At 42.6% G+C, this 12,586-nt stretch overlaps 1 pseudogene; it reads left to right on the top strand.

Annotated features, from left to right (window-relative positions):
* The first annotated feature begins 6,922 nt into the window (after positions 1 to 6,922).
* On the top strand, positions 6,923 to 11,573 carry LOC117479718 (annotated as a pseudogene).
* The last annotated feature ends 1,013 nt before the right edge of the window (positions 11,574 to 12,586 follow it).

Below are 12,586 nucleotides of genomic sequence, written 5' to 3'. Positions count from 1 at the left end.
AAATGCAATAACATGCTTTAACCAGTAGGTGTCGCTTTCTATCAGCTGTGCACCGTTATGGCGTAAATACAGCCTATCTACCAATTGGATCAAATATAAAAGTCAGCCGAATTAGTGTTGATACTGCAAGGAGACGTATTGTGTGAAAATAAATGTAAGATGTTGTTTAATTGCTTATATATTTAAGATCCACATCAAGTTTTCAGTTTTGGCGGCAGTTCCTGTTTGTCTAGAAGTCTTGTCATCAGGGCTTTATAAATAGAGTTAACTACGGCAGATATGTCATATTTAATGCAGCCGAAACATGTATTACAATGCCGTTATGTGATGACTTTCAAAGAGAAAAGCAAGCACACTCGGAATAATGTATTATTTTATTATTTTATACAGTCTATGGTTGCTACAGAGGATTGTGGGTAATGTAATGTCTTCGGCCATCCAAAACTCATAGAAAACGACTTGTTTCTCAGAATTGAAGGGGAAAATGTGACAAAAGCATTGTACACTAAAACCTATCAATGTCGTTTAATTAACAAGGATACAGTAATCTGGTGTTTTTGAGTTGATGAGTAGTGGAGATATCACTGTCAAATCAATCGACAGTAAGGGGAATACTTACTTCCGGGTGTACAATTCTCCATTATCCAATGGGAATGGACGCTCACATTGCCTTTAACAGCCTCCGACACAAACGAATGCCGTGCTTCCCTAAGCGTCAAATACCGACACCGATGGGAATACATTGCAATCAGTTGAAAGCTCTTTGCGTCCGTTTATGAAGCTGAAGGAGCCTCGGCGCGTCACAACTGGATGCCACGGGACCCTGACCAAGCGTCGCTCCTGGACGCTTAGGGAGTGAGAGTGTGTTGCATAGACATGTTTTTATATATTTGTATATATCTGAGACCCATAATATATGCCTTAAAGTGGACCTATCATTCTATATTTGAATAATATAGTGTAGGACCATACCTATATACCAAACAGATCATGCATTTTAGCCATGCCTCATTTTGCTCAATTTGACAATTTCTAGCTCTGGGCAGATTCAGTGAGAACAGCACCATCTACTGGCCTGACATATGTACTACAGCGTCTCCAGCGCTTTCGAACGGCAATGGCCGTGGCTGTCTCCTCCTGATTGGTGGAGTTGGCCCAATAGCCGTAGCGCCACCGTCCTGACGTCAGGACAGTGTTCAAATCTGGATCAGTTTTTATCAGATCCGTTGCAGCCCCTTTTTTAGAGATTTGGGTATGGAGGAAAATAGAGAGGGTTGTGTTTTCTGACACTTGGTGAGTTCCCTGGAACACCGGGGACACATATTCATGTATAAAAGACGTACAAAAGTGCATTTTGCATGATAGGTCCCCTTTAAAATAGCATAATAGGTGCACTTTAAATATAATAATAATAACAATAATAATGATGTGTTCCTGTCCTCCTTCAGTCTCTGCAGTGCTGCCGGCAGTCATGTTCAGGTAGAGAACGACCGGCTAAACGGCGGCCACCATGCAGAAACATCTGGAAAGGATCTGTTTCCGGGGCCAGAAACGGGACGAGTTCCCGGATCTGGCCGATTCTCCCAACACCTCGGACACAGAGAGCAACGAGGAGGTCGTGAGCAGACCTCGAGTCTCCGCCAGAGATTCAGAGGAGCTGAGGGAGGCAACCCATTCTCAACCTCCTCCTCTTCATCCAAGTTCACCTCCTTCACCAGCAATGCCTTTTCGGGCCTGGACAGAACGTTCCTTGCACTCTTTCAGCAAGTTCACGTGGTAGGTCTGTTTGGTTTTTTTCTTCTCTGGGTGATTGATCTCATAGGTGACTGGACCCATCTTCCGTGTGATGACATTTGGCCCTTGCCACTTCGTCAAAAGCTTGCTGTTGGATGAGGGCAGCAGCAAAAGGACTGTCAGGCCAGGCTGGAACTCACGATGCTGAGCTTGCTGGTCATACCAGGTCTTCTGGCTTTTCTGGGCCGAACGCAGGTTGACTTCAGCCTCCTCCTGGTATCCTGCTAACCAATCCCTCATCTCCAGCACAAACTGCACCACTCCTCTATCACTTGGAGTGGTCGTAGGAGCCTCCCAGCCTTTTCGGAGTAGATCCAATGGGCCCTGAGCCTCCCATCCATATAGCAGCTCGAATGGAGAGAATCCAGTTGAAGCCTGGGGAACCTCTCGGTAGGCAAAAAGCAGGAATGGGAGCCAGCGGTCCCAGTCCTTACCAGTGTCATCAACAAACTTCTGCAGCATCTTCTTCAGTGTCTGGTTGAATCTTTCCACCAGGCCATCATCTTGGAGCAGATGCTTCGGATACTCCCACCCGGAGGTGAGGACCTGGGTGAAAGAGCATGAGCCTACAGAGGGTCTTGCGGCTGCCAAGCTGGCGCTCCAGTACATCAACGCCCGCAGAGGAGGAGCACCTGCACGCTCAACCACTTTTACACACCAACCAGCACACCAGCCCAGGCCTGCAAAGAGAGAGAATCGACCAGAGTTCTCAGGATATCCTATACTGCCCCAAACCAACAAGGAGCTGGTAAGGATTTCATTTGCTATTACTGCCAGCAGCCAGGCCACATAGCTTCTGTGTGTCCCCTACGCCAAGCTAAGGTCACAGGCGCTTGCTATGCACCCCGGGCAGAGTTGGGGCCCATTGGGGATCAAGAGGAACGTGTTCAACGTTATAAAGCTGTCACTGTTAATGGCCAGCAGGTCAAAGCTTTGTTGGATACTGAAGTAAAAAGATATGATTCTACACTGTATTGAAGTAAACATGTATTATTTTGAATTGTATTTTAGTGAACATGTATTGTTTGAACTGTTTTAGGTAATCACAAACGGGTTTTGATAATCACTTAGAATAGGAATGTTATTCTGACTTTTAAACTCACTGACCCAGAGATTCTGTGTTTCACACACCAACCTTGCCTGTTTCACCTCTAAAACCAGATGTCGTCATTAAGGTCGTTAAAGACAACATTACATCGCTCCTTATCACCCCTAAGAACAGATGTTGTTTTTGAGTCGTTAAAGACATCGTTAAATAGGTGAAGAAAAGTTTAAATGTCTGAAAAGGGATGGTTTATGTGAAGAACTCATGGGAAAGGAATAGAGTTAAGATTCGAATCGGAGATAGAGGTTGACTTTTGACCTTAGAGAACTTTGGAATTTCAAATTCTGGTGAAGAACTATTGAACTCGACCAGAAGTGAATCCAGCCAGTCAGGACACTTGGGGAAGGTGAGCAGTTTACACAGCTCCTCCCCAGGGGCTCTCTAATTCGCTTGGGAGGAAAATGGGAAGGAAGAGTCAACACATCTCCGCCCCGAAATATAAGTATGAATACTATTGTTTTTGAGTGTAAAATGCTTCTGGTTTGTTGAAAGCTGGTGCTAGAAGACGGTAAACCGCATCACAAACCTGGAGTCCATACTTCTCGTTTTCTGAAAGCTGGTCTGTCTACCTGTAAAACCGCATCACAAGCCTGAAGCCCGGAGTACTCGAGTACTCTGTATAACTTGTATATGTGTTTGGTTTCCTACCAGAAGTAAACTCAGATCATTTGTTATAACTTTGATTCCGGTGTTTTCAATTCCTTTCGTTTCACACCATCCCCCCAGTACCGGGCGGATAAACGCGTCATTTGCAGGAAACAACGTCTAAGGAATCTTAATATTGAATAAAACTATGAATGTGTTATATCCATGTAACGGGAAGAAACTCAGCTAACTGATCTTTTTAATTTTTTTTTTCAAAAAAAACCCACAATGCTAGCACTCAGCCTCTGAATTAGCCTCGATCGAAAAAACGGAACCTACAAAGGCACTTAAACTCACTCATAACTCCCTTATTACTTATCCTAGATGCACAGCCAACCACTCGTTTTTGGTGTCCTGGAGACACTGAATCTGTGTAAAAAACCTCAACACTCAGTGATAAACATTCGCGACGCTATAAACGAAAGCGTACATCATCACATGTGGAGCTAAGTAGCTAAAAAACGTAAATATGGCTTACCTTGGTCAAAAGTGGTCTTCAATGGCATTAAAACGATAAAAAAACGATGCTGCAGTTAATCCATAGGTTCATCCTATGTGTCTGTGCCTTCTTTGAAATTATTTCTGATAATCCATAAGCAATACAACTGCGTTTTAGTTTCCAAACTCCAGAAGGAGACATTCCTCCACTTTGGTTTCGTTTTCCACACGCGAAGCGCCCACATTTTTTCTTTACAACGTGTGTGGGTGTGGGCCTCCCCCTTCGATTCTATTGGCTCTAACGGTCACAAGGGTATGTCAACCAACCAAATCGACCAAGGGGGGCCAGAGATAGGTCAAATCCACCCAAATGACCCCAAAAGTGGGGGTTTTTGGCTAAATCTCTCTAAAAAGGTCAAATTTCACTTGTTTTGCATCAATCTTGATACATGGTACTTATTATATGTTGTACTTTGGATTCCTAAAGCGTTTAGTCTACTAACCCATCATCCAAGGGTAGTTTTCACTATCTGTAAAAAATAACTTTTGGACGGACACTATAATTTACAGTTTTTTACTATGTAAAATCTGAATTTTCTTTAAAATAAAAAACATTTATATTGATTCTGACACTTCTCCATCCAACTCACAGGTTTATCATTACTTTGAGAACAAAGATTATTAATTTAACCCTTTTAGAAGGGAAGATATGGTCATTTGTTCTGGGAATGTCATTTTCGAGCCTGAGACCTGAAAAACAGGCTCAGAGTGGAACAGGTTAATTTAATAGAGATCCAGCCTCATCCAACGAACGGCGCGTAGCAGAGGTGTTCTGCTCCAACAATACTCGTAGCTTCATGTCTCTAGTGAAGCAAAGACTTGTGCCAATTGGAGCTATGGACTACAGCAGATAAACAGACATTTTGTGTGTTCACAGGGATAAGCATCCCTATCCGTGATCATTGACATTCAAAATATGTGTGTGTGTGTGTGTGTGTGTGTGTGTTTGTGTGTGTGTTTGTGTGTGTGTGTGTGTGTGTGTGTGTGTCTGTGTGTGTGTGTGTGTGTGTGTGTGTGTGCGTGTGTGTGTGTGTGTGTGTGTGTGTGTGTGTGTGTAGTTTGTTCATTTGGGTTCAGCCTGAGTTGACTCAGAAGCTGTACGTCTGTGGCTGGCCTTCATCTCCTCCTGCCTGCTGCCATTCAAACTGCTGGGATTCTTCATAGGTACAACTCACACACACACACACACACACACACACACACACACACACACACACACACACACACACACACACGCACACACACACACACATACACACACACACACACACACTATTACATACATGTACTTAAGTAGTACTAGAATGGTTTACTTAAGTGAAAGTACTAATACCACATTGTATAAATACTCTGTTACAAGTCCTGCATATTAAAGTTTACTCACTAAAAGTACAACAGTATTAAGTAAGAAGAACGTTGCATTTTAGTTTTGCCCTCCTACACTTTTGTATCTTACTCTTCTTCTCTCTGCTGCAAAGTTTCCTTATTCCAAGCGCCCCCTGGTGGCTGGTTATTAGTTTAGGAAGCACCTAGTTTAATATGCAGCCGATCTGATCAGTGTTTAAATGTCGATATCGCAGTTGATGAGGTTTTTGGTAGGAAGCATAAACTGTGATGGTGATTATTATTTGAGTAATCGTGCATTTAATACATTTCTGTGCATTGTATTAAGTTGAACAACAGATTGAATTAGAGATTCAGTGTCTCTGACTTGTCTCTCTCTGCCCAGGTGTGTACGCAGGTATAAAGTTCTTCGTCATCGACTTCCTCTTCAAGAGCTGTCCGAAGCTGAGGCAGCGCTTCGACACGCCGTTCATCATCTGGATCCAGAAAATGTGTAGAAGATATCCTGAAAAAATAGACAAAATACTTCAAATACATCCACAACATGACTTGTAATATTACTACTTCAAATAAAGGAGTACTCCATCCTCCGTTGGTTCTTACTGGTCCCAGCAGCTGGTTTCTGGTGTTCCTGGTTTTTCAGTTTGCATTTGTTCTTCTCTCACAGCTGTCTGAGTCTGAACAGGTAGGATCATTGTGTGTGTGTGTGTGTGTGTGTGTGTGTGTGTGTGTGTGTGTGTGTGTGTGTGTGTGTGTGTGTGTGTGTGTGTGTGTGTGTGTGTGTGTATGTGTGTGTGTGTGTGTGTGTGTGTGTGTGTGTGTGTGTGTGTGTGTGTGTGTGTGTGTGTGTGTGCGTGCGTGCGTGTGTGTGAGATCAGCAGTGTTTATTGTAGTTAGATAAGTAGTGACACTAATGCCCCCCCTGTCAGCTGCTGGTAGAGTTTGTGACGGTGTTAGTTTGAGATATCATAAACCTATACGTCAAATGTTGCCTCTTTTACTCAATTTCTTTCAGGTTTGTAATAAAGGTAAAACTTCTACACATTGATGATCACCAGAATTGTTCTTTTTGATATGTTAATGTCCCCTTTCCTCTGGCGCCATCCTCAGGTCACTCTTAGATCCTACCAAATGTTCATGTTTCCAAACTAATGTTAAACGGTTTGTATCAACATCTTTTTTAGTTTTTAGGTACAATTTTGGGTCAGGTAAACAAATATTGAAGTTGGTTCTTCTTCTCTTCACCACCAACGTTACATTTTTTGTAAGACTCTAAACATCCTTAAGTCTTCAGGACATTGTCAAGATTTTAGCCACATTTTTAACAACAGAAACAAAGGAAGGTGATCATTATGGTTCGGATCTTGTGAAGAGCTGTGAACACATCTGAGTTGTCCGGGTTAAAGGTTGGATTACAATTATACTAAGCTCTGCATAACTGATGAAAATAGTGCTTTTTGAACATGAAAGACTATTCCCAATCTACTCTGGAAAAGATACTCTGTGAAGCGAACATAGCTGTCAAATCCATATTAGTGTGATTAACACGCCGCTCTGATAATGCATCCATTGGTTGGAACAACAATAGACTCGTCTCACAGTGATGTTCAGGACGTTCCCACAGATCCTCTCTTGCTGCTGATTTTTAAAGCTAGTATCCCCCCCCCTCCAGGTCACGTTAACCAGCGGGCGGGGCAACGTCGGCCCGGCGGCTCCTCTCGGTGCGAGCCGGGATGAAGACGGAGGGCGATACAGCAGCACCAAGAGAGGAGCTTTCCACGAAGTGTTCAACCTGCAGGAGAGCGAGCGCCCCCTGACAGGTGGGCAGGAACTCAAGATATGTGTTTGTGGTTGTTGCTTTTGTTTATTTGAATTTCTTGAATTTGTTTATTGGTATTTTTGTCCCGTCCGTTTATTTGCATTTGTTTGTTTGCTTCACAGTGACATCAATGAACCTCTAATGAAAAATACAAATGTCTTTATACATGTATGACCCTTAAAAGTAAATACATTGAGTCTAAAAGCACTGGAAACGCCCTCATTCCCACAAGAAGCTCCCTGACCCTCCTGCATGTAGTGATGTTTGACTCTTTGTGTGTCAGTGTGTGAGAGCGGCTGGCGCTGCTGCCTCATCAACAGAGACAGGAAGTCGCCCACTGACTACATCCGCAACGGATACCTCTACGTCACCGAGAAGTAAGTCCCTCACTTCCTGTTCACATTGATTATTGTTCCCGCACAATGTTTTCAGACAGAACACAGATGAGGAGGGAGACTGAAATACTTAAAGTTTTGAAATCAAGCTGAGGCCGTAGTATTTATAGAAGATCAGAAATAATTGTCAAATTTCTCCAAACTTTACTGTGTTGCATTTAAAAAAACACAAGTGCAGAATAAATACTGTGAAACGTGTAAAACTGGATCCGTGTTTGTTCCTCTGTGTTTTCAGTCATCTGTGTTTTGAGAGCTCCAGCTCCAGATCCGGATCCTCCAAGAGGAACAAAGTCATCAAACTGGCCGACATCACCGACATCCAGAAGGTTTGTTCTGACAAAATGTTGCGTAGGGCCCCAATTTGGCCAGGGGCAGCACTGCCTTCGGCATGGGAGCCTGCCTGCAGGCGCCAGTCTCAGGACACCTCCACTCTGAGGACACCTCCACCCTCAGGACAGGAAGTGCACGCTAAGAATTACAAAATAAAATCGCTACCATCAGTACAGCGCCACTTTCCGAACAGGAAATGCAAGCAAATACAAAATTAAAAAAAAATATATATATATATATATATATATATATAAATAGGGACACCTTGTATTGTTTACTCACAGTACAGCGCCACTTTCCGAACAGGAAATGCACACTAATACAAAATAAAATTGCACTGACACTTATTATATATATAAATAACGTCATCTTGTATTTTAGTCACAGCCGCTAGACAACAGTGGAGGGTTCGAGAAACAACCGTGTTTGCCGGGTGCAGTGCGGCGGAGGTGGGGAGGTTCCAGCCCGGAACCTCCACCCCGCTGTGGGACCCGTGGTGGGACCCCTGAGTCAGACGGTGCGTCTTGGTCACGCTTCATATCGGGCGGCCCGGGAAGGAAGAGACACGCAGAGTGGGGGAAGTCCCCCACCCCAATGCAGCACACCCTCCCGGCCATCAGAGTCGAACCCGCAGTTCGGAGGAACCGACCGCCAGAGCACCGACACTAGGCCGGGCCGGCGGAGGCCCTCCGATGGTGGGTCGCGTTTGCCATTCGATCAGTGAGAGGAGAGGAGAAAAATGCAACAAAAATGGTCAAAATCAGTTAATATAGGGATGAGTGGGGGGGGAAACGGCTGGACACAGGCTGTGGGGGGACACCCGAGACCGGGCAGTGTCCCCGGTAGAAGGAACCGGGTGAAATAGCCAAAAATGGCTCAGTCAACTTTTACGAGAACCAGGCTGGGGGGGTCAAAAGGGCTTGACCAAGCCAATTGAGTTTGACCAAGACGTTCTTACCATAACAGACTATGTTTCATTGAAGATGAAGGCACTGAACCAGTACCTCGGGGGGGGTTACATTTGTCCATAATACTCCAACTCTGGTTTCAAGTAATACCATAATCAAGAGTTACAAAACCTTGGCAACTGCTCGTATCCTTGGCTGGAGTTTCCAACCACTACCTCAGCCTCACTCTGCAGCGCTTTAGATAATGGCATTATCAAAATTACTGAAATGTAAAAGCTTTTATATATTTTCTTGTGTAATAGTGTCTTAAAATAACCACATCCACTTTAGACATTAACGTAATTACTGGGAATGGTCTATTGCCAAACTGTCGCTTGAGGAAAAAGAATGGCGTTTGACATTGTGGTGCGTTTGACATTGTGGGTCAGTGTTCAGGTTCGGTGGGAAATGTGCCGGAATGCTTTCTGGCACCAAAAAAGGGTATCTGTTCCCCCTCGTAATGGCAGATGGTAGAGAGAGTGAAACGCCAGGAGAATCACTTCCAACATGCATATCCTCTTCAATGCAGCAGAGGACAAAACCAATGCAATCCATTACTCGTTTTCAAAGTTCTCAAAATGTATTCGGCAATACACAAAGGACAGTTTAATCTACACTTCAGCTACATTCACTCCTACATACGTACTGGTTTTGCTCAATCAAAAGATACTGTCATTTTTAACAAATTGTAAACAGATGTAAAGAAATATGTGGTCCATGAAGTCTAAAAACGCACCTCTTTGTCACCAATGTGTGTAGAAACCTCATCCATTTCACTCACTTCTGGGTGAATGCAATTACCTTTCCACACAGGCTCAGATTGGGCTCATTTCTAGACATTTGACCTCATCAGCTGTCACTTCCCTGCCCCCATCTCTCTTTACAAACCAATTTAAAGCAGGTGTGGGTGAATGGCGACTGCTTTATCTTGCTTTCTCTACATCGTCCCCTGTGTTGGAAGAAATGTACAAATCAGTAGCTGTAAGTATGGCCTTGGTCTTGGCCTTGGTCAAGCCATTGACCAAGGCCAAGGTCAAGGCCAAGGCCAAGGTCGGCCTTGGCTTGACCAAGGCCGACCCAAAGTGCATGGTGAGCGGACTCATCACCTCCGTGATGAGTCTCCATTGTGAATTGAAAACTTCCATCAGACGAGTCCTTCGGGGACGGGGAAAAAAACGTGTTCGTCAGAATCGTCACTTCCTGTCCTGAGAGTGGAGGTGTCCTGAGAGTGGAGGCCTGCAGGCAGACCCCTCTCGCCTTCGGCACACAAATATAAAAATAAATAAGTTAGAACAATATTAAATATTAAAAAAAAGTGCAAATCATGTTGGACTTTGAGGAACCGGGATGAACATTTTTCACTATTTACTAACATTTTAAAATCAAGTATTCTATACTGATATATAAAAGTCAATCAGAGTTTGTTTTTCTTGTTGTTTTGTTTTCAAATTAGTTTTTTTTAAATGTTTGTGTTGTTTTTTATCTCTTCTCAGTACAAAGTGTTGTCCGTGCTGCCGGGGTCAGGGAGCGGCATCTCCATCGCAACGCCGTCCACAACAAAGGTACGAGCAGACAGGGCGCTATGATCTGAGGGGTTAAAGGTTAAAGGGGCCCTATTATACTAATGTTCAGGTGTATATCAGTATGTAGTGTCTCTACTTTAAAGAGTCCTCTCCTGATGATGTTCAGGTGTATATCAGTATGTAGTGTCTCTACTTTAAAGAGTCCTCTCCTGCTGATGTTCAGGTGTATATCAGTATGTAGTGTCTCTACTTTAAAGAGTCCTCTCCTGCTGATGTTCAGGTGTATATCAGTATGTAGTGTCTCTACTTTAAAGAGTCCTCTCCTGCTGATGTTCAGGTGTATATCAGTATGTAGTGTCTCTACTTTAAAGAGTCCTCTCCTGCTGATGTTCAGGTGTATATCAGTATGTAGTGTCTCTACTTTAAAGAGTCCTCTCCTGCTGATGTTCAGGTGTATATCAGTATGTAGTGTCTCTACTTTAAAGACTCCTCTCCTGCTGATGTTCAGGTGTATATCAGTATGGCGTGTCTCTACTTTAAAGAGTCCTCTCCTGCTGATGTTCAGGTGTATATCAGTATGTAGTGTCTCTACTGCGACATGTCTCCATGCTTTAATGTTCAAAAAGCTCTGCAGCACCTCTTTTCACCCTCTGTCTAAAACCAGAGCCCAGTCTGCTCTGATTGGTTAGCTGGCCGGCTCTGTTGTCATTGGTCAACCGCTTAGAGATGTCCCGCCTCTTAGCCTATCACGTACAATGTGTTGGAGCGCTAGCCAATAGAAGCAAGATTGTTATATAGTTATGTCTTTTCCCTTATGGGTTTTTGTTATATTGTATAAATACATTTAACTGATAGAAATTGTTGTGCCAGAGTTACAGAAATGCAATAAACAAAGCAGCATAATAATAAAACTGTACACTAACAGTGCAGTAAAAGGAGCAATTACATATATACAGGAAACATAGATGGTCACATAATTAATGTAAATATTAACAGTAAGTAAGTAAAGTATTAGTACCTCTAAACTCATTTCCTGTCACGTTTCAGCCGATGGTGTTCGACATGATGATCCACAGAGACGAGGCCTTCGACGCCATCTTTAATCAGCACACAAAAATAGTTTCCGCGGCAACAGCCATCGAACCGGAGACGTAGTAACACCTGCTGCCACACACACACACACACACACACACACGCACGCACGCACGCACGCACGCACACACACACACACACACACACACACACACACACACACACACACACACACACACACACACACACACACACACACACACACACACACACACACACACACACACACACACACACACACACACACACACACAACAGTGTCCGCCCACCACATTAAAAACTGTCTGTAAGGCTTAGTACAATACAGAGTTACATCATGTTATAAATCCCTGAAGATATGATGTAAAGTGGTTCAAACATGGAGAGTAACGTAAAAACATTTCTCATTAATACCAGAAAATGTAATATGTTCATATTTCAGCACTAACACATTGTGAAGATGTTCAAGTATAATATTCATGATGTAGTGTAAAGACACTAAAGGAAATAAGTACGATTTTAGGGTTTTAAACTGCTCATTAGAAAATAAAGGTGATTTTCATAACTCAAAGAGGGTCAACATGTTATTGTTTGTACCAAGTACTGAACTGTAATGACCAAATAACAAGACATATTTGAAAAACATATAAACAGTACTTTCATAAACACTCTAATTTCTCTTTAGTTATTATTTGAGCTGACTTTAAACATGCGTTAAAATTGGACGTCAGGAAATAAAAAGCAGTTATTATTATTAATATGTTACTTTTTATTTATTATTTTAACAATTTTTTTTATTATATAATATTTATTTTCATTTAAAATTAAAAATATATATTCTTTGAAGAAATTATTTTATATTTTTATATAATACAGTTAAGATTAGAAAAATAAATAATTATTATAAATATTATTATTGGTATTATTTTTGTATTCTTATTTTCCTTTTAAGCAATTATTGTGTGTGTGTGTGTGTGTGTGTGTGTGTGTGTGTGTGTGTGTGTGTGTGTGTGTGTGTGTGTGTGTGTGTGTGTGTGTGTGACCCTGTCCACACAGAGACAAAAGGAGTGTAATGGATTATTATTATTATTATTACTGTACAATGTTTTCTTAAT

The sequence above is a fragment of the Trematomus bernacchii genome, unplaced genomic scaffold (genome assembly GCF_902827165.1).
Source record: "Trematomus bernacchii unplaced genomic scaffold, fTreBer1.1, whole genome shotgun sequence".
Taxonomy (NCBI): Eukaryota; Metazoa; Chordata; class Actinopteri; order Perciformes; family Nototheniidae; genus Trematomus; species Trematomus bernacchii.
This window is presented reverse-complemented; position numbering and strand designations above follow the sequence as displayed.